Source organism: Hemitrygon akajei, chromosome 13 (genome assembly GCF_048418815.1).
Source record: "Hemitrygon akajei chromosome 13, sHemAka1.3, whole genome shotgun sequence".
NCBI classification, from domain to species: domain Eukaryota; kingdom Metazoa; phylum Chordata; class Chondrichthyes; order Myliobatiformes; family Dasyatidae; genus Hemitrygon; species Hemitrygon akajei.
In genome coordinates this window covers 42,041,814-42,069,623 of record NC_133136.1, presented here as the reverse complement: position 1 = coordinate 42,069,623, position 27,810 = coordinate 42,041,814, and the positions used below count along the sequence as shown (strand labels likewise).

Sequence of the window (27,810 nt, the reverse complement as noted above, 5' to 3'; positions counted from 1 at the left end):
TAAATGGAATGAAAGCCTGCATTTCAGCTAGTAGTCAGGCTCCTTCTGAAGTCCCAGTAAATTTGATGCTTTTATGGCAAAGATTGTCCAAAATAGTCTATAATGGGTTAAAAAAGGTTGTTGGGGAGTAAGCACGCAAATAGGAAATAAAGCAAAATTATGAGATTATTTGCAACAGTGGAACAAATAGAAAAATGGAATACTTTATTAAAATGGTAAATGTTCTTGAGACACAAACAAATAAGCATTAAACTCAGTGACAATTATAAAGGCAAAATCCACGGTGAGACTGCAGTTAATGTGGTTGGTGTACAACAGGAAGACAGTTCTGCTGAGATTGAATGGAAGTATTGTGACTACCACATATAATGTTGACCTCTACACATCAAGAAGAATATACTTGAATGTACTCAGTGCATCACAGACTCACTTGATCATTTTTGGTCTGAGAGTTGTCCTATGAAGAAAGATTTCCTTTAATTGCTGGATCTTAGAAGAATGACAACTAGTCTCAATGACACATATTCCCGATTAAAAAAATTATAGATTAAATTCCACGCTGCTGTCAAGGTGGATTCAAACTCATGTCTACGGATCAATGGTCCACATATTGGGGTCTTGTTTTGGCAATTTAATCACTGTTACTAAATTTCTAACATAGAGGCTGTTCTGGCTAGCTAGGGTTTATAGTTATGTGAAAAGTAGCTATCTATTTAGGACTGAATGAGGCTGAAAAATATTTCTTGATGTAGAGATTTTAAATGTTCAGAAATATTTACCTCAGATCACTATGTTGTGTTGACTCAGGTGGCAAGTGCCTCCAGTACTGAGATTAACAGACCAAAGATTTGTTGGATCAGGAGGAGACTGCACGAGACAGAACCAGCCAAGCTTGTATTAGGTGCAGAACTGACTCAGGGGCCTGGTCAGCCAAGTTCCACTTCTGATTAAATAGCCAGACCTCACTTCGCCCTGGACAAGATGACTGGCTCCATTCAGATAAATTAACAATAGAAAGCCACAACTGGGAACAATTAGGGTTTATTGGACTCTCAGAATAGTAACTGGTGCAGATGAAGAGAAGCGAAGATTGCAAGCCCAAGATCTTAAGGCACAAACAAACGGAGATGGGAGTAGACTCTCACATGGTGGATTGGATAGTGGACTACTTGACAGATAGACCTCAGTATGTGCGGTTGGGAGACTGTAGGTCTGACACGGTGGTCAGCAGCACAGGAGCGCCACAGGGAACCGTACTCTCTCCGGTCCTGTTCACCCTGTACACATCAGACTTCCAATATAACTCAGAGTCCTGCCATGTGCAGAAGTTCGCTGATGACACGGCCATAGTGGGGTGTGTCAGGAATGGACAGGAGGAGGAGTATAGGAAACTGATACAGGACTTTGTGATATGGTGCAACTCAAACTACCTGCGTCTCAATATCACCAAGACCAAGGAGATGGTGGTGGACTTTAGGAGATCTAGGCCTCATATGGAGCCAGTGATCATTAATGGAGAATGTGTGGAGCAGGTTAAGACCTACAAGTATCTGGGAGTACAGTTAGACGAGAAGCTAGACTGGACTGCCAACACAGATGCCTTGTGCAGGAAGGCACAGAGTCGACTATACTTCCTTAGAAGGTTGGCGTCATTCAATGTCTGTAGTGAGATGCTGAAGATGTTCTATAGGTCAGTTGTGGAGAGCGCCCTCTTCTTTGTGGTGGTGTGTTGGGGAGGAAGCATTAAGAAGAGGGACGCCTCACGTCTTAATAAGCTGGTAAGGAAGGCGGGCTCTGTCGTGGGCAAAGTGCTGGAGAGTTTAACATCGGTAGCTGAGCGAAGGGCGCTGAGTAGGCTACGGTCAATTATGGAAAACTCTGAACATCCTCTACATAGCACCATCCAGAGACAGAGAAGCAGTTTCAGCGACAGGTTACTGTCGATGCAATGCTCCTCAGACAGGATGAAGAGGTCAATACTCCCCAATGCCATTAGGCTTTACAATTCAACCACCAGGACTTAAGAACTTTTTAAAAGCTATTATTAATGCTTTTTGAGATAGTGATTTAGATGCATATCATATTTTTACTGAGTTAAGTATTGTATGTAATTAGTTTTGCTACAAGTGTATGGGACATTGGAAAAAAAGTTGAATTTCCCCATGGGGATGAATAAAGTATCTATCTATCTATCTATCAATACAGTGAGATTGAGGCAGGTGGAGGGGCTTAGTGGATAATAGTATCAGTCATTTGTGGTAAGGAGAGTGAAACTGACAGGTTTGCTTCTGAGGCAGCAGTCCTGACCCTCCTCATTAACCTGCGTAATCCAGATCTAACTGCCTTCATATGGCTTCCAGGCTTTCCAAGCCTTTAACTTGGGCTTTAACCTTCACTGCTGGAAGTTAATTTAAATATTATAATGAAATATCTGGCTTCCGTAAACTGTTGCAGTCACCCATGCAAATAACGTCTGCTAACAGCAGTGGTTGCATAACTGGCTTATTTTAGATAATTTAAGATTTTAAAAACAAACCATTTAATATTCTATTCCACCTGTTAGGTTTTATGAATAACAACCCCTGTAAATTAGCTTCACTTATTCAGTGTTTTGGGAAAGAAAATGAAACTTCGTCTATTGAGCCTACATGATTCTCTTGCACAATTGGGGATTTTAGGTGTTACTGTCCTTAAAACAGATCGAAAATAAAATCTAAGAGTGCCACGAATAAGATGTTAAAATGCTCAGTTGAGCACAAACTGAGCCCAGTTTATTCATTCAATCACAGTTGTAGCTGATTGTAAGTGTCTATATAGGGAAAAACTATATATAAGAGAATAAAATAAGAGATAAAATTACCTTTACACCCAATTTGTACTTTCACACAATTTTGGTATTTGTTCACTTGGAAGTGAAGGAAACTCAATGAATCTGGTTTGACACCTGGTGAAGTCTACTGTACTCATCATTAATTGTGAGAACTTTACAAGCAAAACCAAAAATTCCAGCTGCAATGATATGAGTATTGTAATTTGGAGTGATTATATTGAATTAAATTCATATCTCTTTCTGAACCTTTTATCTTATTCTTTATTATGGAGACTTCAGTAACCTCTCCTTTCCTTTTACTATATTACAATGAGATGAGATAAAATGCGAAGTCAGAATATGGTGACTCTGAGCTTATGCTTTACAAGGTATGATTTTTTTTTCCAATTCGATTTTGAGAAAAGGTGGGGTACATTTACCCGCTACTATCATCTGATTTGAGTTAATTAATATGGTTTCCTTCTGATTTTTCTTTAAGTGGATTTGAGTTGGCGGATTGACAGATTTTTATGGAAGCTTGTATGATGTATAGCTCCGGGGCTGTGCTCCCAATAGTTTTTTTTAATGTTTTTGTCTTTTTTTCAGTTAGTAGAGGTTTTTTTTAGTTCTCAAAAAAATATTCTCAATACTTTATTTTTTCTTCTTATTATTGATATATTGCTTAGCTTTGTTAATCAGTTATTTGCAAATTTAATTCTATATTGTACATAATGACATATTGACTTAATGTATCTTTTTTGTTAATCTTCAATAATGATTAATAAAAAAGATTTAAAATGAAATGAAATGAAAAAATTACTTTTAAAGAGGAAGGTAAAAGGAAATTGGAATCATTTATAAATTATTTATAATTATAAAGATATTTTTGGAACTCTATCTTTGCAAGCATAGAAGATCATATCCATTTTGTGTAAGCACAGAACATTAAACTCACTTCTCCTACACCATCCAAAGATGGCATGGGAGAAGTGAGTTTGAACTTGTGGTTCATTGGCACCAATATTGAAGAAAGAGGAAGCTGTTTGAATGGAATGAACTTTGCTTGAACCATGTCAGGCCCAGGGTCCTGGCAAATTGCACAACTTGAGCTGTAGATAGGGTTTTAGGACCATAAGACATAGGAACACTATTTAAACTAAATAGTAGGGGGATAGGTTCAACAGCTTGAAAAAGAATGGATAAAGTAAAAGGAAAGGAGAGGTTACTGAAATCTCCAGAATAAAGAATAAGACAAAAGTTTCAAAAGAGGTATGAATTTAACTACGGGCAACACGGAGACAAACTTGAAAGAAAGGGTGGTGAATGATATTAAAATGCATACAGCGTATGAAATAAGGTAGATGACTTTGTAGTGTAGTTAGAAATTGGCAGATACGATGTGTGAGAATTATAGCAATGTAGTTGAAAGATTACAGCTGGGATCTTAACATTCAAGGATATGCATCCTATCACAGGACAGGCAGGTAGACAGAGGGGTGGGGTTGCATAATTGGCAAAGAATGAAATTAAATCGTTAGGAAGAAGTGACATAGGATCAGAAGGTGTAGATTCCTTGTGGTAGAGTTTTTTAAAAGCTGTAAGTGTAAAAAGGACCCCAATGGGAGTTATATACAGACCTCCAAGCAGTAGCTAGAATGTGGGGTACAAATTACAACAGGAGATAGAAAAAGAATATAAAAAGGGCAATGTTATGTTGGTCTTATCCACCGTGTGACTGTTTATTGGTCTGTCAAATTATATCACGTGATTGGTCTATTTTGCAGGCTTGTCCATCTATCAATTAGCATTTGACCAACGAACATGTTCTTTGTTTCCAGGTGACTACGAGTCAAGTAAACCTATTCGGCGGCACTGTACATGATAAACGTTCTGTTCCAACCTCTGTGTTTTCCCTTAATTATAACAATAGGGATTTCAATATGCATGTAGACTGGGGGGAAAATCACGTTGGTGCTGGATCCTAAGAGAAGGAATTTGTAGAATATCTCAGAACAGGACATTCCTTCAGAACAGAAATGAGGAGGGATTTATTTTTATCAGAGGGTGGTGAAACTGTAGAATTCATTGCCACAGATGGCTGTGGAGGCCAAGCCACTGGGTATAATTTAAATGTTGAACAATGGGTACTTAATTGGTAAGGGAGTCAAAGGTTTGGGGAGAAGGCAGGTAAATGGGGTTGCAAGGGAAAATAAATCAGCCACGATGGAATAGTGAAGCAGATTCAATGGTCGTACGAGGGGTGATTGATAAGTTTGTGGCCTAAGGTAGAAGGAGTCAATTTTAGAAAACTTAGCACATTTATTTTTCAACATAGTGCCCTCCTACATTTACACACTTAGTCCAGTGGTCGTGGAGCATACCATCCCTTCTTTGTAGAAGTTGGTGTCATGGATCTCCAGAAGTGGTCCACAGCAGGGCTGATTGATAAGTTTGTGGCCTAGGGTAGAAGGAGATGAGTTATACAGCTCTCGTTACATGCACATGCAGTTCAACTCTCTGAGTGATTATGCAGAAAGTTTGAAGTTAATAACTCATCTCTTTTTACCTTAGGCCACAAACTTATCAATCACCCCCACTGTGGACCAGGGTTACTGAGGTAGAGAAAGGAGGATAAATAATGCACTGCTGTCTAGCTGAGTGTAGACAGTCAGCCATTTTAGCATGCTCCCTATAGTCCATCATGGGTGCATTAGCGAGGGCTGTGCGAACTGGATCAAGCACTTGCTGTATCCCTAAGGTAATTTCTAAGGTAAGGACATGTTCGGCACAGCTTTGTGGGCTGAAGGGCCTGAATTCTGCTGTAGGTTTTCTATGTTCTATGTTTCAAGTCAAGTTTATAGTCATTTAACTTAATACATGTATATAACGTATATAACCATATGTATATAGAAGAGACAATGTTTCTCTGAACCTGAATGTAAAGCACAGTATCGAATTGAATTGATTTTCTTACATCCTTCACATACATGAGTAAAAATCTTTACGTTACGTCTCTGTCTAAATGTGCAATGTGCAATCAAAGTAATTTATAATAAATAGAACAGTCAATGAAACATAGAAATACAGTTGTGTCAGCATGAGTTAATCAGTCCGATGGCCTGGTGGAAGAAGCTGTCCCAGAGCTGTCCTGACGAAGGGTTTCGGCCCAAAATGTTGACTGCTCCTTTCAACAGATGCTGCCCGACCTGCTGAGTTCATCCAGCTTGTTTGTACTGTACTTCCTTAGAAGGTTGGCGTCATTCAATGTCTGCAGTGAGATGCTGATGATGTTCTATAGGTCAGTTGTTGAGAGCGCCCTCTTCTTTGTGGTGGCGTGTTGGGGAGGAAGCATTAAGAAGAAGGACGCCTCACGTCTTAATAAGCTGATAAGGAAGGCGGGCTCTGTCGTGGGCAAAGTACTGGAGAGTTTAACATCGGTAGCTGAGCGAAGGGCGCTGAGTAGGCTACGGTCAATTATGGAAAACCCTGAACATCCTCTACATAGCACCATCCAGAGACAGAGAAGCAGTTTCAGCGACAGGTTACTGTCGATGCAATGCTCCTCAGACAGGATGAAGAGGTCAATACTCCCCAATGCCATTAGGCTTTACAATTCAACTGCCAGGACTTAAGAACTTTTTTTTTTTTTTTTTTTTTTTTTAAAGCTATTATAAATGCTTTTTGAGTTAGTGATTTAGATGCATATCATATTATTACTGAGTTAAGTATTGTATGTAATGAGTTTTTGCTACAACAAGTGTATGGGACATTGGAAAAAAATGTTGAATTTCCCCATGGGGATGAATAAAGTATCTATCTATCTATCTATCTATCTATCTATCTATCTATCTATCTATTTGACCACAGCATCTGCAGTGTACTTTGTGTTTGTGTCCCAGAGCCTGTTGGTCCTGGCTTTTATGCTGCAGTACTGTTTCCCAGATGGTAGCAACTGGAATAGATTGTGGTTGGGGTGACTCAGGTCCCCAATGATCCTACGGGCCCTCTTTGTACACCTGTCTTTGTAAATGTCCTGAATCATGGGAAGTTCACAACTACAGATGCACTGGGCTGTCTGCACCACTCTCTGCAGAATCCTGTGATTAAGGGAGGTACAGTTCCCAAACCAGGCAGTGATGCAGCCAGTCTGGATGCTCTCAGTTGTGCTCCTGTAGAAAGTTCTTAGGATTTGGGAGCCCATACCGAACCTGTGTATCACTTAACAAGTAAAACTTGTGTTACACATAACGCATGATAACTTATGAAGGTAAGGATAAAATCTACAGATGGATCACACATAAATAATGAACTAAAGTGTATTAATATTAAATACTTTATGGTACAGAACAATGACACTTTGAATACGATGCAACAGGGAGTTCAGAAGCCTAATGGCCTGGGGGAAGAAACTCTTTCTCATCCTCAACATTCTTGCTTTTATGCTTCATAGTCTCCTGCCTGATGGTAGAAAGACAAAGAGGATGCTGGATGGATGGGTGGGATCCTTAATAATACTAAGAGCCCTGTGAATGCAGTGCTCCTGATAAATGGCCCCGATGGATGGTAGGGAGACCCTATGATCCTCACAGCTGTTTTCACAGTCCTTTAAAGGGGCTTCTGGTCTGATGCTCGACTGCTCCCGTACCAGATGGAGATGCAACTGGTCAGGATGCTCTCAATGGTGCTCCTGTAAAACACAGTTAAGATAGGGGATGGGAGGCTTGCTTAGAGGTGCAGGTGCTGCTGTGCCTTCTTGTTCAGAGAGGTGATATTAAGGTACCAGGTGAGGTCTTCCATAATGTGAACTCGCAGGAACTTGGTCCACTTAACTCTCTCTACGGAGGAACCATGTATTTGCGGGGGGTGGGGTTTCTGCACTTTTCTGAAGCCACCAATGAGCTCCTTTCTCTTCACTTAGGTTGTTCTCACACCAATCCACCAGCCACCCCACTTCCTCTCTATACTCCGACTCGTCATAATTCTTGATAAGGTCAAACACCGTTGTGTCATCCGCAAACTTGATGACACGGTTTGAACTGGATCAGGCATTTGTTGCGTGAAGAGTCCTTTAAAAATAAACAAAGATGGTAATTTCCCAGGAGAGACAGCATGTGGTCCATTGGGTCCGAAGGCTTACCGTCACTGAGAGTGGGTAAAGAGAGCAACTCAGACTCCAATAGTCCAAAAGTCAGTAAAAGGTGAGTTTTCAGTGATTGGAATTTATCGTGTCCAGGCGGGTGTTCTAGCAGAATCACCACTCTTGCAGTCGCGGAGTTGCTGAGTGACGCAACCACATAGGAATATCTGTACGAACCAAGTGATGGCATTTTGCTCCCAAAACTCTGGCAGTTTCAAAGCAAAAGCATTGGCCGACATGTTCACTAACTCTGGAAACATCCTAGAGTATCGGGGTCACCAATGTAGAATTCCGCAAATTTTATGTTTAATGAAACCCATAACACATTTTATTAAATTCCAAAACCTACACAACAAAAGCACACTTAAAATCTTTTATGTAATAACATCATCACGCCAGTCCTGCCTCTTAAAGCGAAACCCCAACTCAATGTCGGTGGTTGTGAGTTATGCATATTTCTCCCAATTACATTACCCTACAGTCTTTTCTCTTTGATAGAGCAGCAAAAATTACTGTTGTTATAAAAAAGACCAATGCATGGATGTTTCTGAAAGGCAATCTATTGCTCCTCAATGCAGTGAAAATAACATTAATCTCAAAATCAAGGCTAGCACCTGAAAACTTGCTGTTACAAAATATATTGCGAATTCAGAGAATTCTGGAGTGATATTAAATGGAAAATGCTGAAAATGGTCATTAATCTAAACTGTTGACACTGTTATTCTCATACAGTCTAAAAACTGCCAGACCTTCTCAGTATTGCCAGAGCTTTCAGATTTTACTTAGATTTCCAGTAATTGTGGCGTCTTGGCACTTAAAAAGAAAATAACCATTAAGTTCCCAGATGCTAACATGTATAAGTATGATATTAACCAATCATCCAGTGAAGAAAACTCGTGATTCTAAGTAAAAGGAAAGAAATTTTAATGTAGAAAGTGGGAAAGCTATAAATACATCATGGATAAATAGGATCAAGATAAGGCTTCAAAGATGCTAAGTATTTTTGTTAAAGGGGAAAAAAGTAATTAGTAAACTAAAAATACCTCACAAGATTTCAATGCTTGTTGGTAGCACAGTCCTTGAGATTTGATGCTTAGCCTATCATGACTAAGAAAAATACAAGCGTAATCTGCCCACGGACTGCTGCATCATAGCAAGCAAACAAATTATAACTAATCTTCAACTTGAAGTGAAGTACAGGAGGGTTCGTGGCTGATAAACAAGATATATAAAGCAATTGTAATCCCAATAACAAACACAAGAAGACAGGTAAACAGGCAAGACCCAATTAAAACAGAAAATCTCATTGTTACTTATTTCCTTACACCAGCAAGAATACAGATAAGATCACATTCTGTACAGCTGGATATGAATATTGTCTGTGAAAAATTATTGTGACATGCCATGCTGTTTTGAATTGATGTTATAAGTAGCATTGAAGTACTTTAAAATTTTACAATCACAGCCATTTATAACTAATCAGAAGTAAGTTTACCTGGAGTGAAACTATTTTTGGGAGGTATTGCAAAATGTGTGATAGTGAATGAGCAGTCGGATAAAATCAGATAAAGTACAAAATACATGTCAATCATTCAATACTTTAAGCATTTATAGACATAATGGTGCAGAATAGAAAATTGATTGAATTAAGCCACTCTTTTCGTAAAACATTTGCAACATGCTGCACTGTAAAATGTATCAAGCTGCCAATGCATACCATATTTCCTTTCCAAACCAGTTGGGCTCATCTTCAAAGCATTCAGGAGTAAAACTTATATATTCAACAATGCCCATTTAATTTCAGTCAAATATTCTAGAGTGCATTAAACACAATTTTCAAAGGAGTATGCTGTAATCTAATTTTGAGTTGCATACTCATATTTACTTACATAAGGAGGTTCATTCTTTTCTGCACAGCAACATTGAAAGGTACACCCTTGCTTGCTTATTTTATACAGTATCGTCTCAGTTATTTGGAATTTGAAAATGGAGGGTAGTGTCTTTTCAGAATAAGATCTTCTCACTTGGCCTGACATGACATAATTAGTTGGCCCAGGAAAAGGCTTTGGAGCAGCTCTGACTTAACCACATAATAAATTGAAAGGCTACCCTCAGGAGTGAACTGTGAATGAGCAGAATGAACATCAAGGAGTTAAGGGAATAAATTCTTATCTCAAAGTGTACAAGCCTTCTAAACATATCCCTCATCACCGGATAACCAAGATGGTGGAAGGTGATTTACAAGAGGGCTCACCAGCCATTCACGTCCTGCACCAGAACCTGAGACACCACTGATTCAATGGGAATTATAAGACAAAGATTTAGAAGATGAGAAGGTTGTTGGTAGAATCTTAGATGGCAATGCAAAAGTGTACAGGGATAAGATAGATCAACTGGTTGAGTGGTGTCATAACAAGTCCCTCACACTCAACATCAGCAAGACCAGGATATTGACAGTGAACCACACCAATCTTCACTGAGAATTTTTTCTGGGTCCAACACAGTGTTGCAATCATGAAGGAGGCACACCAGGAGCTCTACTTCATTAGGAGTTTTAGGAGATTTGGTTTGTATTTTAAGACTCTTACAAATTTCTTTAGATGTATAGTGGAGACCATTCTGACTGATTGCATTACAGTCTAGTATGGAGAGTTTCATGTATAGAATCACAAGGGATTTCAGTGGGTTATTAACTCAGCCAACTCCATCATGGACACAACCCTCCCCACCCCTGAGGACATCATCAAGCATAGTGCCTCAAGAAGGCGATATCCATCATTAAGGATCTTCACCATCTGGGACATGCCTTCTCACTATTCATTACTAAATCAGGGAGGAGGTACAGGAGCTCGAAAACTCATACTCAACGATTCAGGAACAGCTTCTTCACCTTTGGATTTCTGAATGGTCCATGAAAACAAACATGCACATGCATAAATCTGCACTATTGCTTTTTTTGTAACTTATAGTCAGCTTATGTCTATAAATTATACGTCATACAAGTGTAAAACTTGTATGCCGCAAAACAAATTCCACGTCAGTGAGAATAAATCCAATTCTAATTCTAAATCTGATTCTGATTCTAATTCTAACGTTATTAAAATAACTTGACCCTAATATATAAGATTTTAATTAACTTTATTCTTTTCTTTTAAGATTTCTTATTTTTTAAATATAATTTACCCCAGTTTTAATAGTGTTTAAATGTTTAAGAATGTCAGAGGCATTCAAACATTTTCAAGCTTGCACAATGGCAACGTTGCACCCTTAAATGTGTGAGATTTCCATCTTGCAGGGGTGTTTCCAGGGAAGACCTTGGCATTTAACATACAAGGCACACTATCATCCAGATACTGTTGCTGACAGCATGGAATGGATCACAGTCCTTATCTGGACTGAGTCTAGGTGTGGGTAGACAGGGATGTAGCGACCTAGCCCAATAAATTTCATGAGTAACCAGAAAAGTAGTGTCAGTCGAAACCCGAATCCGTTGTAAATCTTACATTAGTCGTATTCATTATGTAATGCAGTTACCTTTACAGAACTTGTGGAACCTCACTAAACATATATTGACTAATCACAACCATAATAGGTATTGTTTCCTTAGTTAAGCACGTGGTGTTCACATAACTTTCAATTACAGTCTGTATCATTGCAGATTCATTGCAATTTTTATGTTGGCTGCTTATTTACTCAGAGTAGGATTTCAGAATGAGAACAGAGAGTATTCTAAAGAATATTACTAGAGTCATTCCAAAACATGAGTGGGTAATGTCTTAGCTCATGCAATATTGAGATCTGCATCCAGCAAGGGTGCAAATGTGATCTTTGTGCCTCTGGTGGCAGGAACGTAGCAGATGTATAATGACACCCCCCCCCCCCCCCCCGCACATTAAGCTTCAAACTAAAATGTTTGTACTGGTTAGAAAGAGATTTCACGTTTGCAATAGTCTGGGGTTAAAATGATGGACTTGCCTTTGCTTAAAAATGCAGCAAAAATACAGTTTGCTATGCGGTGTTTGCCCGTTGGTGGAAGAAAGTTTATTGTAACACTAATTCACTCTAGTAATTGCTGTCAGGGCAAAAAAAAATTACAATCCAGAGGTTGATGTGCTCAATCATACGGGTGCCCAAAAAGAAGAAGATAACTTGCCTCAATGACTATTGTCCAGTTGCACTTACATCAACGGTGATGAAGTTCTTTGAGAGGTTTGAAAGGATGAACCTCTTACTCAGTTCTTTAACCCTGCAAAAACCCGGCGGCAATAGGACTGGAGATTTGGTTGTGGTCTTTAGGATAAGGGCATTGGGGAAGCATGCACCAGTCCTCATCAAGGAATCAGCAGTGGAAAGTGTAAGCAGTTTCAGGCTCCTGGGTGTCAACATCTCTGAAGATCTATCCTGGACTCAACACACTGATGCAGTTACAAAGAAGGTATGACAGAGGATGAGTTTCAATAGAAGTTTGAGGACACTTGGTTGTCACTAATGACCCTTGCAAATTTCTACAGATGTACCAAGGAGAGCCTTCTAACTAGTTGCATCACTGTCTGTAATGGTGAGGCCACTGAACAGGATTGGAAAAAGCCGCAGAAAATTGTAAACTTAGCCAACTCCATCATGGGCATTAGCCTCCCCAGCACTGAGGACCCCTTCAAAAGGTAACGCCTCAAAAAGGCGGCATCCATCATTAAGGACCCCCATCACGAAGGACATCTCTCACTGCTACTATCAAGGAGGAGGTGCAGGAGCCTGAAGACTACATTTTCAAGAACAGCTGGGTGGAAAGATTTGAAGAACTGGCTGTTGCCCACTGATGTAGTCCAAAGGAAGGGCAAATGCCGATACAGCTTGGCACCAGTGTCATTGCAGAGGGTGTCAGAGTGAAGTTGTAAACAACATTAAACTGTCTTAGGGACTCTGGCTCCAGATTCCTTCCTCGGGGCTTACTCCCGAAGCCTTTCCCATGGGTGGGTATGGCCACAAGGCAGCGGAGGTTTAAAATCCGAGTTTTCTTTCATCGGCTTTTCATAGTCCCTAATGTATCTGCCTCTACCACCACCCCTGGTGGTACATTCAAGGCAGCCATCACTCTCTATGTAAAATACTTGCCCTTCACATCTTTAAAATTACTGTATACCATCTCACCTTAAATGCATGTCCTCTGATATTAGACATTTCAACCCTGGGAAAAATATACTGTCTGTCTACTCTATCTATGCCTCTCATAATCTTATGAACTTCTATCTGATCTCCTCTCAGCCTCTAACATTCCAGAGAAAACAACCGAAGTTTCTTCACCAGTCTCATTACAGCACATACATTCATTTACCAGGCAACATCCTGGTAAACATCTTCTGCACCCTCTCCAAAGCCTCAACATCCTTCTTATAATGGGGTGACCAGGACTGTATCCAATACTCTATATGCAGTCTACCTAGAGTTTTATAAAGCTGCAACATAACTTCCTGACTTTTGAACTCAATACCTCAACTAATAAAGGCAAGCTTGACACATGGCTTCTTAACCACCCGATCCACTTGCATAGCCACTTTCAGGGAGCTATGAGCTTGGACCCCAAGATTACTCTGCTCATCAACACTGTTAAGGGTCTTGTCTTTAACAGTGTACTGTCTCGTTACATTTGGTCAGGTTAAACTCTATCTGCCATTTCTCCACCTATATCTGCAAATGATCTATATCCCACTTTGCCAGTCATCTACTCTGTCCACAACACAACAACCCCTTTGTAGGCCCAGTACAGATCCCCATGGAACACCACTAATCACAGATCACCAGCTAGAATAAGTCCCTTTGATCACCACCCTCTCTCTTCTATTGGCAAGCAAGTTCTGAATCCAAGCAGGCCAAGTACTGAATACCTGTGCTAATCAACTGGCTGGTGTGTTTACTGATATCTTTAATCTCTTGCTTCAGCAGTCTAAGGTACTTACCTCGGTTACCCAGACCACATCTCTGTTATGCTAATCCCTGCATACAGACCGCTCGCCAGGCGCTCCAGACCAGTTCAGAAGCAGGTGAAAACCTGGCCAGCAGGAGCCATCTCTGCTCTTCAAGACTGCTTTGAGCACACTGACTGGCACATGTTCAGGGAGGCTGCAACCGATGGCAACTCTACCAATTTAGAGGAGTACACAGCATCAGTGACCAGCTACATCAGAAAGTGCATCGATGATGTTACTCTGTCCAAGATCATCACTATACGTGCCAACCAGAAGCCATGGATAACCGCAGAGGTGCGTGCGCTGCTGAGGTCCTGCGACTCCGCCTTCAGAGCAGGAAACAAGGCAGCTCTAACAACAACAAGGGCCAAACTGTCCTGAGTCATCAGAGGGGCAAAGCGTGCACACGCCCAGCTAATCCACAGTCACTTCCAGGACAGTTGAAACGTTGTCTCAGTTTTACTATGCACTGTACCAGCAGTTATGGTTGAAATGATAATAAAAGTTGACTTGACTTGACTTGACCTACCTGCTTCAATCATACGGGTGCCCAAGAAGAAGATAACTTGCCTCAATGACTATTGTCCAGTTGCACTTACATCAACCGTGATGAAATTCTTTGAGAGGTTTGGCATGAAGCATATTAACTACTACCAGAGGAGTGACTTGGATCTGCATCAATTTGTCTACCATCACAACAGGTCAACAGAAGATGCCATTTCACTGGCTCTTCACTCAGCTGTGGAACATCCAGACAATGAACGTACATACATCAGGATGCTCTTCATTGATTATAGTTCAGCATTCAAAACTATAATCCACTTGAAACTAATCACTAAGCTCCAAGACCTAGGCCTTGATACCTCCGTGTGCAACTGGATCCTCAATTTTCTTACTTGCAGATCCTAGTCAGTACAGATTGACAACAACATTTCCTCCACAATCAGCATTTGAGCACCACAAGGCATGTGTGCTTAGTCCCCAGTTCCACTTACTTTATACTTAGAACATAGCACAGGAACAGGCCAATGTGGCTGAGTAAATAAATTAGTAAACTGGTCAACTAAAATAATCTGTTATCCCTCCATTTCCCTCATATTCATGTGCCTATCTCTTAAAAGGCCCTAATAGATCTGCCTCTTCCACCACCCTAGGCAGTTCATTCCAGGCACTCACCACTCAGTGTAAAAAAACTTGCCTCTCACATTTCTTTTAAAATGAATCCCTCCCACCTTAAGTGCATGCTCTCTGCTATTAGACTTGTCAACCCTGATGAAAAGATATTGTCTACTCTATTTATGTCTTTGGAACAACAAACAGCAGACAATGAGTATAATCAAGACAAGTGTGAGGTGTTGTACCTTGGGAGATCAAACGTAAAGTGGAAGGGCACAGTCCATAGCTCCCTGAAAGTGGCCACACAAGTTGATGAGCTGTTAAAGAAGGGGTATGGCACGCTTGCCTTAATTGAGACATCGAGTTCAAGAGTCAGGAAATTACACTGCAGTTTTGTAAAAATTTCATTAAACTGTAGATTGAGTACTGCATCCAGTTCCGGTCACACCAATATAAAGAGGGTTATGGATCTTTTACAAGGAGTGCATAAGAGATTTAACAGGATGCTGCCTGGATTAGAGACAAACTTGGGTTGCTTTCTCCTGAGTGGCAGAACATGATTGAAGTTCATAAAATTTTAAGAGGCACAGACAGAAAAGACAGTTGGTATTCCCCCCCCCCTTGTTTAAAATGTAATTAAAGTGAGAGGGGCTAAGTTTGTGGGGCAAGTCATTTTACACATTGAGTGGGGGAATGCTCTGCTAGGAGTGGTAGTGGACACAGATATGACAAAGGTGCTTAAGAGGATTGCAGATAGCTACATGAATATACAGGCATAGTTGAGATAAGGGTTCTGTGCAGAGCAAATGGATCATTTTAATTAGATAGATAGATACTTTATTGATCCTAAAGGAAATTACAGTGTCACGGAGGCATTACAAGTGCACAGATATACAAATATTAGAAGAGAAAAAAGAATAAAAAATGAGTTACATCAAACAGTCGAACAGGAGGGAGTCATCACTTCCCCGGCTATAGGTTGTCTCATTATAGAGCCTAATGGCCGCGGATAAGAATGATCTCATATAGTGCTCTTTGGAGCAGCACAGTTGTCTTAGTCTATTACTGTTAACTGCTCCTCTGTTCAGCCAAGGTGGCATGCAAAGGGCTTAGGCACTATTAGCTTAATTTGTTCAGCACAACACTGGGCTGAAGAGCCTCTTCCTGTGTTGTACTTTCCTGAGTTTTATGTCAGAATGCAAAATGCCAACATAATACATAGTCCTCAAATCAAAACATAAAAATCTTGTTTTTCTCCAGTAGCTAGGTTCACACACGGAAGAGGATCTTGCCCTTATGTGTGACTCAAATCCCAAGACATGACTTCTTCATGTTTAAATTATCAAGAAGAGGCCTCAATTTATCCAAATTGTATTACAAGGTAATTCCCTTCATGCAGAATATCTCTCTTTTACAACCATAAAGCATACTCAATGATAAAATACTCATTAATTCAATCATTTCAGTATGTTTATCATTAACTTTATCTGTCAATTAAATTATTTATTACAGAATTATACTCACTTATAACATTATGTTTGTGTACACACAATGTGCACTATCTGGATTTTGACAAAAATAATTTCACTGGAGCTTTTTAATACTTTTGGAATTTTCTTGACTCAGCACAGGAGCAAAACCAAAGCTTCTATTTTCACATAAAACAGCTGCTGTTAAGTTTTCTACATATCTAATTTCCATCTCCTGTTACTAAGTCACCTCTAGTTCCTTTTGCTTAGCACCATCAATACTTTTTACCTTTTAAAGGATATTTTCAATGAGAGGGTACTGACAACAAGGGCTTTATCATTGCTAAGTTCTCTACTGTTAATCTCTTGGAGGTCCATTAACCAGAAACTCAACTAGACAAATTTCAAAGTATCAAAGTTACCAATTACTACTTTGAGATTCATTTTCTTGCAAGCATTTCCCCATAAATACTATTGCTACAAAAGCAATTCAGAAGCTGTGTCTACTGTGGCAAGTCATTAGGGTGCCAAAGTACCAGAGATTGGTGTGACACTATGACAGCTTGGGACATCAGAGTTTAAATCCGGGGGGGGGGGGGGGGGTGTCTCTCGCAATTAAGGACTTAATTAGATAGATAGATACTTTATACACGTCTCGCAATTTTTGAGACGTGGAAAGAACCCAAAAGAAACTCACATCATCATGGGAAACTCAACACAGCTTCTGAAGTCAAGACTGTACTTGCCTCTGTGAAGTTATGAGGCAGCATGATGCCTTCAACACCAACTACAAATGGGTCATAAATTCTGGCTATACTACTGATATCAAGATCTGAAAAATCAATATAGTATCATCTGCCAATTTACTAACCGTGCCTTGTACATTTTCATCCAAATTGGGTTATTCGTCATTAACCCAAATGACGAATAATGTACCTGTTTATAAACTGTTAAATCTCTTGTTATTGCAGTTTTGATGAAAATATTTGAAACTTTTACATCTTTTTCACTCTCTTTTGATTTGCCTGAGATGTGGAATATTCCTTTTTTTGTTTATATTACTTAATATTTGTTTTTTGAGCTATTTTGAAGCTTTCTACTTTTGCTCTTTTGCAGATTTGAAGAACTCCAAGAACTAGATGCTGTGATTTTTATCTTCAGGACAGTTAAAAATGAGAATTAGTGAGTATGTTATCGCAAAAAAAAACTTAGTAAAACAAGTACAGTTGGCCCTCCTTATCTGCGGGTTCCGCATGCGCGGATTCAACCAATCGCGGATCGGGGAAACCTGGAATTTCTCTCTCCAGCACTTGTTATTTGAACATGTACGGACTATTTTTTTCTTGTCATTATTCCCTAAACAATACAGTATAACAACTATTTACGTATATCTACATTGTATTAGGTACTATAAGTAATCTAGAGATGATTTAAAGAGTACAGGCAGTCCCCGGTTTATGAATGAGTTCCGTTCCTGAGTCTGCCTTTAAGTCAGATTTGAAGTCGGAACAGATACATCCAGTATTAGTTAGCATCAGTTAGTCAAACATTTTTCTTAGTATATAGTACAGATTTTACCTTTCTATGCATATAAAACATTTAAGAAACGTATGTATTTCAATAATTAAACCACTGCGTTGCTTAGTAATAATTGTAGCATTCATCGGGGCAGGGCCTTTCACATGTTCCATTAAAATTGTTCCGATTGTTGACCAACTGTAGCCTCAAGCTTTTCCAATGACAGATGGCGTTTCAACTCTTTCCAATCACTTTATTACTTCCACTTTATTTTCAATCGTGATCGTGATTATTTTCGTGAACAGAAACACTGCAGATTCAGAGCTGCGCCTGCTCCTAAAGTTCACCACACTGAGACAGGTTAAATAAGGTCTGGGTGTTCCACTGGGTCCTAAAGACCACCGCAGTGGTCAGGCTAAATAAGGGACTTGAGCATCCGTGTTTTTTGGTATCTGCGGGGGGTCCTGGAACCAATCCCCCGTGGATAAGGAGGGCCGACTGTATACGTTTTTAACAAAAAAGTATGCTTGCCTTCTACTACCTTCACACACCCAGGGCAAATTCCAAAGTTGGCAGAGTATAAAGCGACATCGAAGGACAGGCTTGCAAGTTTTGACACAGAATATTTCAAAAGGCTTTTAGAACCTGCAGATTAACGTGACCTTCTCACTTCACATGGATGTTGAGATAACTATGCAGTTTGGTGGTGAAATCCACTTTGAAGTAAATCTCTTCTTCTTTTTGCGCCCTTAACTCCTGGTGGAGTCATCGGGGCTTTGCACCAGTCTGTTCCATCTGTCATGGTTGTGTGCCAGGGCCTGGGTCACCACAAATGTTTTCCCTGTCCATTCTTTAATGTTGTCCATCCATCTTTTCCTCTGTCTGCCTCTGCTTTCCCCCTCCACAGTTCCTTGTAGAATGATTTTTGCAAGGCCACTGGATCTTGTTACGTGGCCGTACCATCTCAGCTTTCTTTTCTTCACCGTTGTGAGAAGGTCTCCATGGGGGCCAATGTGGTGCTGGATGGTCTTGCAGGAGCTGATTCATACAATCCATCAGCCTTACGCCAAGGCAACCAGTGCAGTATTCGCTCAAGGCACCATCGGGGAGTGATTCCATACCTCTGTAGCAGTCCGTCAGAGCTGCCTCCTCTCCCCCACTCTCTTCAACGTTTTCCTGGAACGGATTATGAGTCTTGCCCTTGAAGATCATGTGGGAGTCAGCATCGGAGGGAGGAACATGACAAATCTAAGATCTGCTGACAACATTGATGGACTTGCAGGAAAAGAGGACGAACTGGCCAATCTGGTCAGCCATCTTGACAGAGCCTCCACAAAGTTTGGAATGGAAATAAGTGCTGAGAAAACCAAGCTCATGGCAAATGCCAATGGTGCCATCACAACAGATATCTCAGTCCATGGTCAGAAACTTGAGACAGATAGATAGATAGATACTTTATTCATCCCCATGGGGAAATTCAACTTTTTTTCCAATGTCCCATACACTTGTTGTAGCAAAACTAATTGCATACAATACTTAACTCATTAAAAAATATGATATGCATCTAAATCACTATCTCAAAAATCATTAAACAGTGCAGCAGTTCAAATACCTGCGGGCAATCATCAGTGATGAAGGATCAAGACCAGAAGTCCTGGCAAGAACTGCACAGACAATGACTGCACTATCCAAACTCAAAAGAATATGGAGGGACAGCAACATCAACATGAATTACAAGACCAGACTCCTGTGTGCATTGGTATTCTCCATTTTCCTGTCACACGTGTGCAAACAGAAGTGAAGGCCAAATCCCAGTGTTATGGACTAAGTGCCACACTCTTTATTAGACAAGTAACAATTTATGCTCTATTTCATTAAGGCAAGTAACAGCTGTCTCCTCTTGTTTCATACATGTTCATGAGACTTGTTGTGTATGTGGCCTGGTTACACAACAATGCTATTAATTAAAACGCTGGAGACGAGAGCTAAGTTTCATGGTTCTTTACTGGCATAATCCGAACTCCGCACACATACAGATCAATACGCGCCTAATAACGCATTCAATGATGTGTTACTAAAACATAAAGTAGTCCCTTATCATACTGTAGACTATATGGTACATTCCTCCCCGTTTATTTTAATAGTGTATCAACTGGGTTTTTTTACTGGGGCACGATGCTAAACAAATATGTTTACTCTTAACATACAAAAGCTTACCATTTGTTAATTTAATAATATCAAATTATAACAAGCTTTTTTTTTTACTTTTGGTCTAAGACCTATTTATAACTCAAGTCGCTGGGGGGTCTTCTCTGCCTCTCCGGGTAACGTCTGTCAATAAAATTGCTTGTTTTAATACAGATTTCCATATAAAAGTCATGAAAAATTGACCTCTGAGCATAGGGAGTTAAGAAGATGTGTGCCTCCAACTTGCTAAGAGATCTAGGCAGCAGATTGCCTCCGTATAATGAAGACTCCTCTGTGCAGCTGTCCTACTTTGTGCTATCACTTGTCTTCCTTACCCATATCCCATTTGCTCCAACTGAGCTAATTACATAGCCAATCTTCGTATTCTCCTTAGATTCCAAATAGATAGCCTGACCTTTATGATACCATCTCTATCGTAATATAACTTTCCATCTTCCATTCATGCTTCATATCTTTGTGCTGGTGATTCAGCAGGAATGCTGGGAAGACGCTCAGGAGAAGACAGAGATGCTGGTCTTTTCGGAGATTTAAGCTTATTGAGAGTTCGCAGATCTTCCATTATCTGTTCATCTGTTAACAAGTAATTAACTGCGCAGGTGTCTTTAGTCTGTAACAGGGTCACTAGGTCTCCTTAGTTTCTTAGTCATTATGGGCTTTACCTCCATAGAGTCTCCTGTGAGTTCCATTGTTAGTCTCTCATTCTCAATCATCTTTTTCTTTTCTTCTAACTCAATCTTTTTATCTTCAAATTCCTTCACTGCCGCTTTCATCTCTTTAATATAATTCCTTTCCACTTGTTCTGTCTCCAGTTGCAGAAAAAGCTCTGTATTATGCATTCTTTCCTTATATTGTTGATCTAGTTTCTTCATCCTTTTCTGATACTCCTGCAAAGTGCCTTCCTGTAACTGCTGTAGCTGTCTTCTGAGAGATGTCAATTTCTCCTGGTACATCTGCTCTTTTACTACCAGGAAGTCTTCACCATTCTGCTTATTGGCAATATCTGTCTCCCTTGCAACCTCTGTATCTTCATCCGAGTCGCAGCCATGGATACTGCGTTTGTTCTCATCGTCGACGCAGTCTAGCTCCTCCTCGTCATTGTAATAATCGACAATGGATGAGAGGAGAGCTGCGGACATCTTCCCTGCTGAGCTGCCTTCCTTTATTGACACAACTAGTGCCTTGATGGTGTGCCAATCCAACTGGATTTTCCTGAGCAATTCACGTCCCAGTAATGGTGCTCCTCCATTTTTCAGTACATAGAGGTTCAGCTGCTGTGTTTTGTCTCCGTACATCACTATCACTTTAATTTTGCCTTCGGGACGCACTTTCTGTCCTGTGTAAGTCTTTAGCAGTAGTTTAGTTCGTTTCAGAGGTATGTGAGAAAACAGTCATTTGTAGTCGTGTACAGAGATCACTGTTAAAGCTGAGCCTGTGTCCAACTCCATTTTCAATCTCACGCCTGCCACTTGTGGAGTGATCCATATCACTCTTCAATCATCTGTCTCTTTCACGCTGTGAAGTTGCAGGCAAGACAATTCACTTTCATCTTAGCCATTTTCATCAGAACTGCCTTCTTTCATTTTGTGTACATTGTTGTATTTTCCTTTCTGGGGTTTCTTGTTTCTCTGTATTTTGTCCTTTTTCTGCTGTTTACTAGCTTTGCATAACCTGCCAGTGTGGCCCTGTTTGCCACAGTTTCTGCATTCTTTTTCTTTAAGCCAACAGTCATCAGGGTCATGTGACATGTTCCCACAACAGTAACATTTCTTTTCTTCATTTCTGTTCAGTGACATTTTATTTGTGGCATATTCCAGAGATTGTTGTTGTATCTCAGAAGCACCCTGTGCTGCTGTTTCTGCTAACATTGCAATGTTTAGCGCTTTCTTGAATGTAAGGTCTCTTTCACACAGAATCTTCTTCTGTGTGGTTTCACAGTGCATGCCACAATAACCTGTCCCTCAATGCGTCCGATAGACTAGCTCCACATTGACAATGTTCTGATAATTTGCACAATTCAGCACAATATTCAGAAATGCTTTCATTTTTGCTCTGATTCTGATTGTGAAATTTAAATCTTTCAGTAATGATCAGTGGTTTGGGGTTTAAATGCTGTGGAGAGTATCTACTATCTGCTTCAATGTTTTGTCAGCTGGCTTTTCAGGGGTTAACAAGCTTCGTAGCAGTCTGTATGTTTTTGCTCCCATAATACTGAGTAATACGCTATCTTTCTTTTCAACCCCAACACCTTTAGCCTCACAATATAACTCCACTCTCTCAATGTAAGTTGCCCAGTCTTCAATACCACTATCAAATGTTATAATGGTACCAATCATCACCATCTTTGCAATGTTAATTAAGCCCCACTTTCCCCTTGTTTTCCTTTTTGACTCACGTGTCCTTTTTGCTAGCGCCACGAGCGCACTCTGTCTAGCTGTGTATGTCACTCCTTTTTATCTCCCTTCTGGGGCAGGCAGACCCTCAGCCCCTGGGGATCAGCACCGGCTGTGGTCTCGTCTGGACGTGCTGCAGCTCCGACTGTGTCTCTTGGTCTCCTGACGTTCCCGACCCCGGCTGTGCTCGCGCTTCTTTCAGACTCACGGCCTCACTCTGCCTCCTTCTCCCGCTCCTTGGCTCATACCTTGCGCTCTTCCTCTGAGTGTCGTTATCAATTAAAGCACGGTGTTCCGATATGATGCAGGTTCATTAACCACGTCACCAATTTGTTGTGTATGTGGCCTGGCTACATAACAATGCTATTAATAAAAATGCTGGAGACGGGAGCTAAGGTTCATGGTTCTTTACTGGCATAATCTGAACTCGGCACACGTACAGATCAATACGCGCCTAATAGCGCATTCAACGACGTGTTACTAAAACATAAAGTAGTCCCTTATTATACTGTAGGCTATATGGTACAAGATTTTAAAAGTGAAGCTCAGTTGGCTTATTTGAACACATTGGGTAGGAGGAATCTCCAACAAAGAATCATCCAACTAACCTCAAAATGAAAATCTATTTCAAATATCATTTGCTTTTTGTAGGAACTTATTCGAGTTGATATGAAAATTTGCTTTTAGTAAGTATGATTTACCTTTAAAACATTTTATATTTAATTCATCTTTTTATTTGTTTAACTTTTATTTAGGGATACAGGAGGGAATAGGCCCATCCAGCCTTTTGAGCCACGCCACCCAGCAGCCCCCGACTGCCTCCGAAATAACCCTAACCTAATCACAGGACAATTTACAATGACCAATTAACCTACTAACTGGCATGTCTTTGAACTGGGGGAGCACCAGGAGAAAATGCATGCATTCCATGGGGAGGACATACAAAACTCCTCACAGAAGACGGCAGGATTGAACTCTGAACTCTGATGTACTGAACTGTAATATCATCGCACTAACCGCTATGCTAGTTTAATATTTTTGCCTTTTAAAGGATTTATTCATTCAGTTTATTTCAAAGTCCAGCATTCTTGCTCATCACTGAGGTAACCAACCGGTCTTGTGCCTCTCACTTGCACTATACTTACAGGACAAGAATATTTTGTATGAAAAAATTGGATATGGTAGTCTGGTTATGGCTTGGATTGAAGAACATTAGCATGATACCCTCCGAGATGAACATATGTTACTTGACAACGTAGTTCACGTTCTTTTCAATTTAATGCAACACCAGATTACCTTGTATGAAAGGTTAAATCAATTTAGGAAATTCGGTTAGTGCATTCTGGAAAAGTCTTGAATAAACCATACTAAGCATTGTATCCAAGACTTCAGACCATATGAAGATGCATTCCTTTTAACTGAAATATTGATGGAAAGAGACCTCCAAAATTTATGACCAATTCATTGGATTTTTTTTTTCGAACAAAGGGTTAGCTGGTGCACAATCAAGCCTATTTCTTAGTCAGTATCCTAATCTAGTTTCTGTATGAGCTTTTATAATTATTTGAATTTTTTTTATCCTTTCCTTTTTATAGGTCTTTGATTTCTTCAATATTATTTTATTTGCTGAAAATTGGAAGCTGTGTGACCTTGACTAAATATTTTTAGTTTCTAAATGCAACTCACAGACATAAATTCAAAGTAGCATGAATCACTAAGATACTTCTGTCGGCAGTTGTGCTCACTTAATATCGCCACTGCTTCATTTCTTTAAGACAATTGAAATATAATCATTTTACTTCCTTATGGAACCATCTCAAGTCTGCAACCTATTGCCCTGTGGGGCTATTTGAAAACCTTGTTATTTGGATTATTATTTGCTCATGTGTCATTGGAAAATACAGCTACCTTGTAAAATTACAGTCACTTGTTATCTGAGATAAAATGGCTACATTAGCAGAATCTGTCCATCTCCTATTTCTGTGGATTGTGGCTTTAATGGAGGGGTCAGGTTTTATCAGTTACTGATGGGATTCCTTTATAAAGTACAGCCCCAGAACCACTTCCTATGGTATCTGGTTGGAAGAATATTCTGGAATGATTATATAGACAAATATCTGCATGCCTATGACCAACCAGTCTTCAAAGTAGCATGACCTCAGTAGCATTATCTTTCCCAAAAGACAAAGATACAGGAGAAATTCCAATTGGATAAAATGATCAAATCATAGAAACAAAACCTTTCAGCCTTTCTCATCCATGTCAACTGTGAGACCTATCTACACTTATCCCATTTATCTGAATTAGGTCCCTATCCCTCCATGCCTTTCCTATCTAATGTACTCCTCCAAATGCCTTTTAAACATTGTAACTATATCTGCTTCCATCACCTCCTCGGGCATCTCATTTCAGATAGCTACCACCCTCTGTATGAAAAGCTTATTTCTCAGATCTCCTTTAAAATTTCTCCCCTCTCCCTTTAAACCTGGGCCCTCCAGTACTAGGCTACCTTCCACTGCAGTGAACACTGCCTTTTCTATCTATGCCTCTCATAATTTAAAAAAAAACCTCCATAATGCTACTCGTCAGCTCATGCATTCAATGAGAATAAACCTAGTCCACACAATCTTTCTTATAGCTACAGCCTTCCATTTAATGAAATGTCCTGGTGTATCTTCTGTACTCTTTCGTGTACTACCAAATCCTTTCTGCAGTGTGGTGACAGTGGTGATATCATGTGTCAGAATGTGATTGGACAGAGTTCTGAGCATGCGCAGAAAGGAAAGAAACATCGAGAAGCTTGTATGTTAAAACGTGTTTGTTGTTTGCTGTTAAATAAAAGTTCTAGTTATGTTCTTCTAGAATATGTTTCTTTATGAGTAACCCATGGTAAATATATAAAGAACACAACATGGTGTCAGAAGTCGGTATGGAAGAATAATACGTTCGCTAAACATGGGAGAAGCTAAGGTAATCAAAAAAAAAAGAGTGCAAACTTTTTTAGTGTTTGCTAACAGCTTTACAAATGGAAGGGTTGCAACCTTCGAAAACACTTCAGCTGACTAGGAATGTAGTAGAGAACTGGAGAAGATTCAAACAGCATTTTGAAATTTATTTATCGGTGATTGGAGCAGATAAAAAAAATCGAATATAACGGAAGCAGCAATCCTACTCCACTTAATAGTGGAAGACGCAATTGAAGTATGTAACCATTTTACTTTTGAAGATGGAGATAATTTGAATCTAAAAGCGATAATCAACAAGTTTGAAGCATTTTGTATACCAAAGCGCATTGTGATGTATGCAAGGTACAAATTCTTTACATGTCGGCAGAGAGCTGGTGAAATGATTGATCAATTTGTTACCAAGTTGAGAAACTGCAATAGAACATGCGAGTTTGCAGAGCAGACAGCCTCTCTCATTCAAGACAGAATTGTTTGCGGTATTCTGGATAATGCTCTTAAGAGAACCAGACGTAGACTTGGAAAAAGCTTTGATTCTCTGCAAAGCCTTGGAAACTATAACGTCACCGGCTAAAGAGCTTTTTATTGAGAGCTATGTAGACGCTGTGGAAAAGTGCGAACATGTTAGAAAAAATAATAAAATGGCAATGAAACCAACAGAGAGCAAGACGTCATCTGAAAGAAAAAAACTTTGTAATCGCTGTGGGCAGCAGAATCGGCCAAAACAGTCCAGCGTATGGGAAAATGTGCAACGACTGTGGTAGGAGTAATAATTTTTTCATGCTGTTGCAGAAGTAGAAAGGAAACAAAACACATAAATGCAGTGCTTGAAAATGAACGTGAGGAGTTTTGTATAGATGTGCTTTGTGAAAGCAAACAAAGTAAGAATGACTGGACTATGCCATTGCAAGTGAACCAAAACAATATTCTGTTTAAACTTGATACTGGAGCACAAGTAAATGTTCTTGCAGAATCTGAGTTTAATGCATTAAAGCCAAGAACAAAGTTACATAAGGCAAATATAAAGTGACTGGGTATTCCGGTGCAGACATTCCAGTTAAAGGAACATGTGTGGCAAAAGTATCACACAAAAATATTGAGCACTCGCTTTCATTTGTGGTCGTGCCAAAAAATGTACAGTCAATACTGGGTCTATCTGCCTGTGAGAGACTGAACTTGGTGAAAAGAGTCTTAGTCCTGGACAGTGACGCAGATGAAACAGCAAGAGAGAACAGAATTTGATTCCAATGCGGCAAAAGTAAAAGAAGTCGTAAATAAAAATCCCAGACCCATCCCTTTGTTACCAGCATCTGTTAAAGCATTGCCACCAAAACCAAACTTGTCGGTACAGTACAATACTGATCTGAAGCCAAAGAGCGACAAGAATCAGGACCCAATTGAAGAAGTGAAAGCACAAGTGAAGGATTTGAGAAGTTTCATTGAAATGATGAAGTCTCAGCATAAAAATGAGATTACACAGTCAATGAATGAATTAGATGAGGAAAAGAAGATTCCTATTTCATTACAAATGGAAGTGGAAGGAATTAAGAAAGCTACAGTACTTGAAGAAGTATAAGCCAGATCATACATGGTCCAAACAGAAGAAGGAGCAATGTTAAGAAGAAATCACAAAGACCTCAAGAAAGCGTTTAACATTTCAGAGTTTAACATTTAACATTTCATTCTTCAACATTTCAGAGTTTCAATTAACTGATGCAGACCAGACAATGCATGGAAATAACAACGAAACACAAGAACTGTGTGAACCACGTAGAAGATCGACTCGTGTTCGTAAACCCCCAGAGAGACTGATGGAGACATGTTAAATTATGTATTTGTTCTGCTTAATGTTGTTAATTGTCTTTCTTTTTAAGGGAAGTAAGATGTGGTGATATCATGTGTCAGAAAGTGATTGGACACAGTTCTGAGCATGCTCAGAAAGGAAAGAAACATCGATAAGCTTGTATGTTAAAAAGTGTTTGCTGTTAAATAAAAGTTCTAGTTATGTTCTTCCAGAATATGTTTCTTTATGAGTAACCCACAGTACGTATAAAGAACACAACAGTGACCAGACCTGCTAAAAGGAAAAGCCTCTGCATAAGTAACATAAGTAATTAGATAAAGCTCTACAGAAACAGACAAAGCTTCACTAATTCAAATGTTTTACACATGCCCGAGTCTTGAAAAGTACTAGAAGGAAGTATTCCGAACTTTCTCTGTAATTTTCAAAGTAAGTT

General features: G+C 39.7%; 1 protein-coding gene and 1 long non-coding RNA gene across 3 annotated transcripts in view; one reads left to right on the top strand and one right to left on the bottom strand.

The window, feature by feature from the left end:
- Nucleotides 1–27,810, bottom strand: part of LOC140737812 (ras-related protein Rab-3C) — a 182,429-nt gene that overhangs the window by 49,708 nt on the left and 104,911 nt on the right. The gene's annotated exons all lie outside the window — the stretch shown is intronic.
- LOC140737813 (uncharacterized) lies at nt 16,306–23,495 on the top strand. Its single transcript, XR_012101251.1, has 3 exons — nt 16,306–16,406; nt 17,611–17,676; nt 23,366–23,495. It is a non-coding gene; the product is annotated as an uncharacterized lncRNA (long non-coding RNA).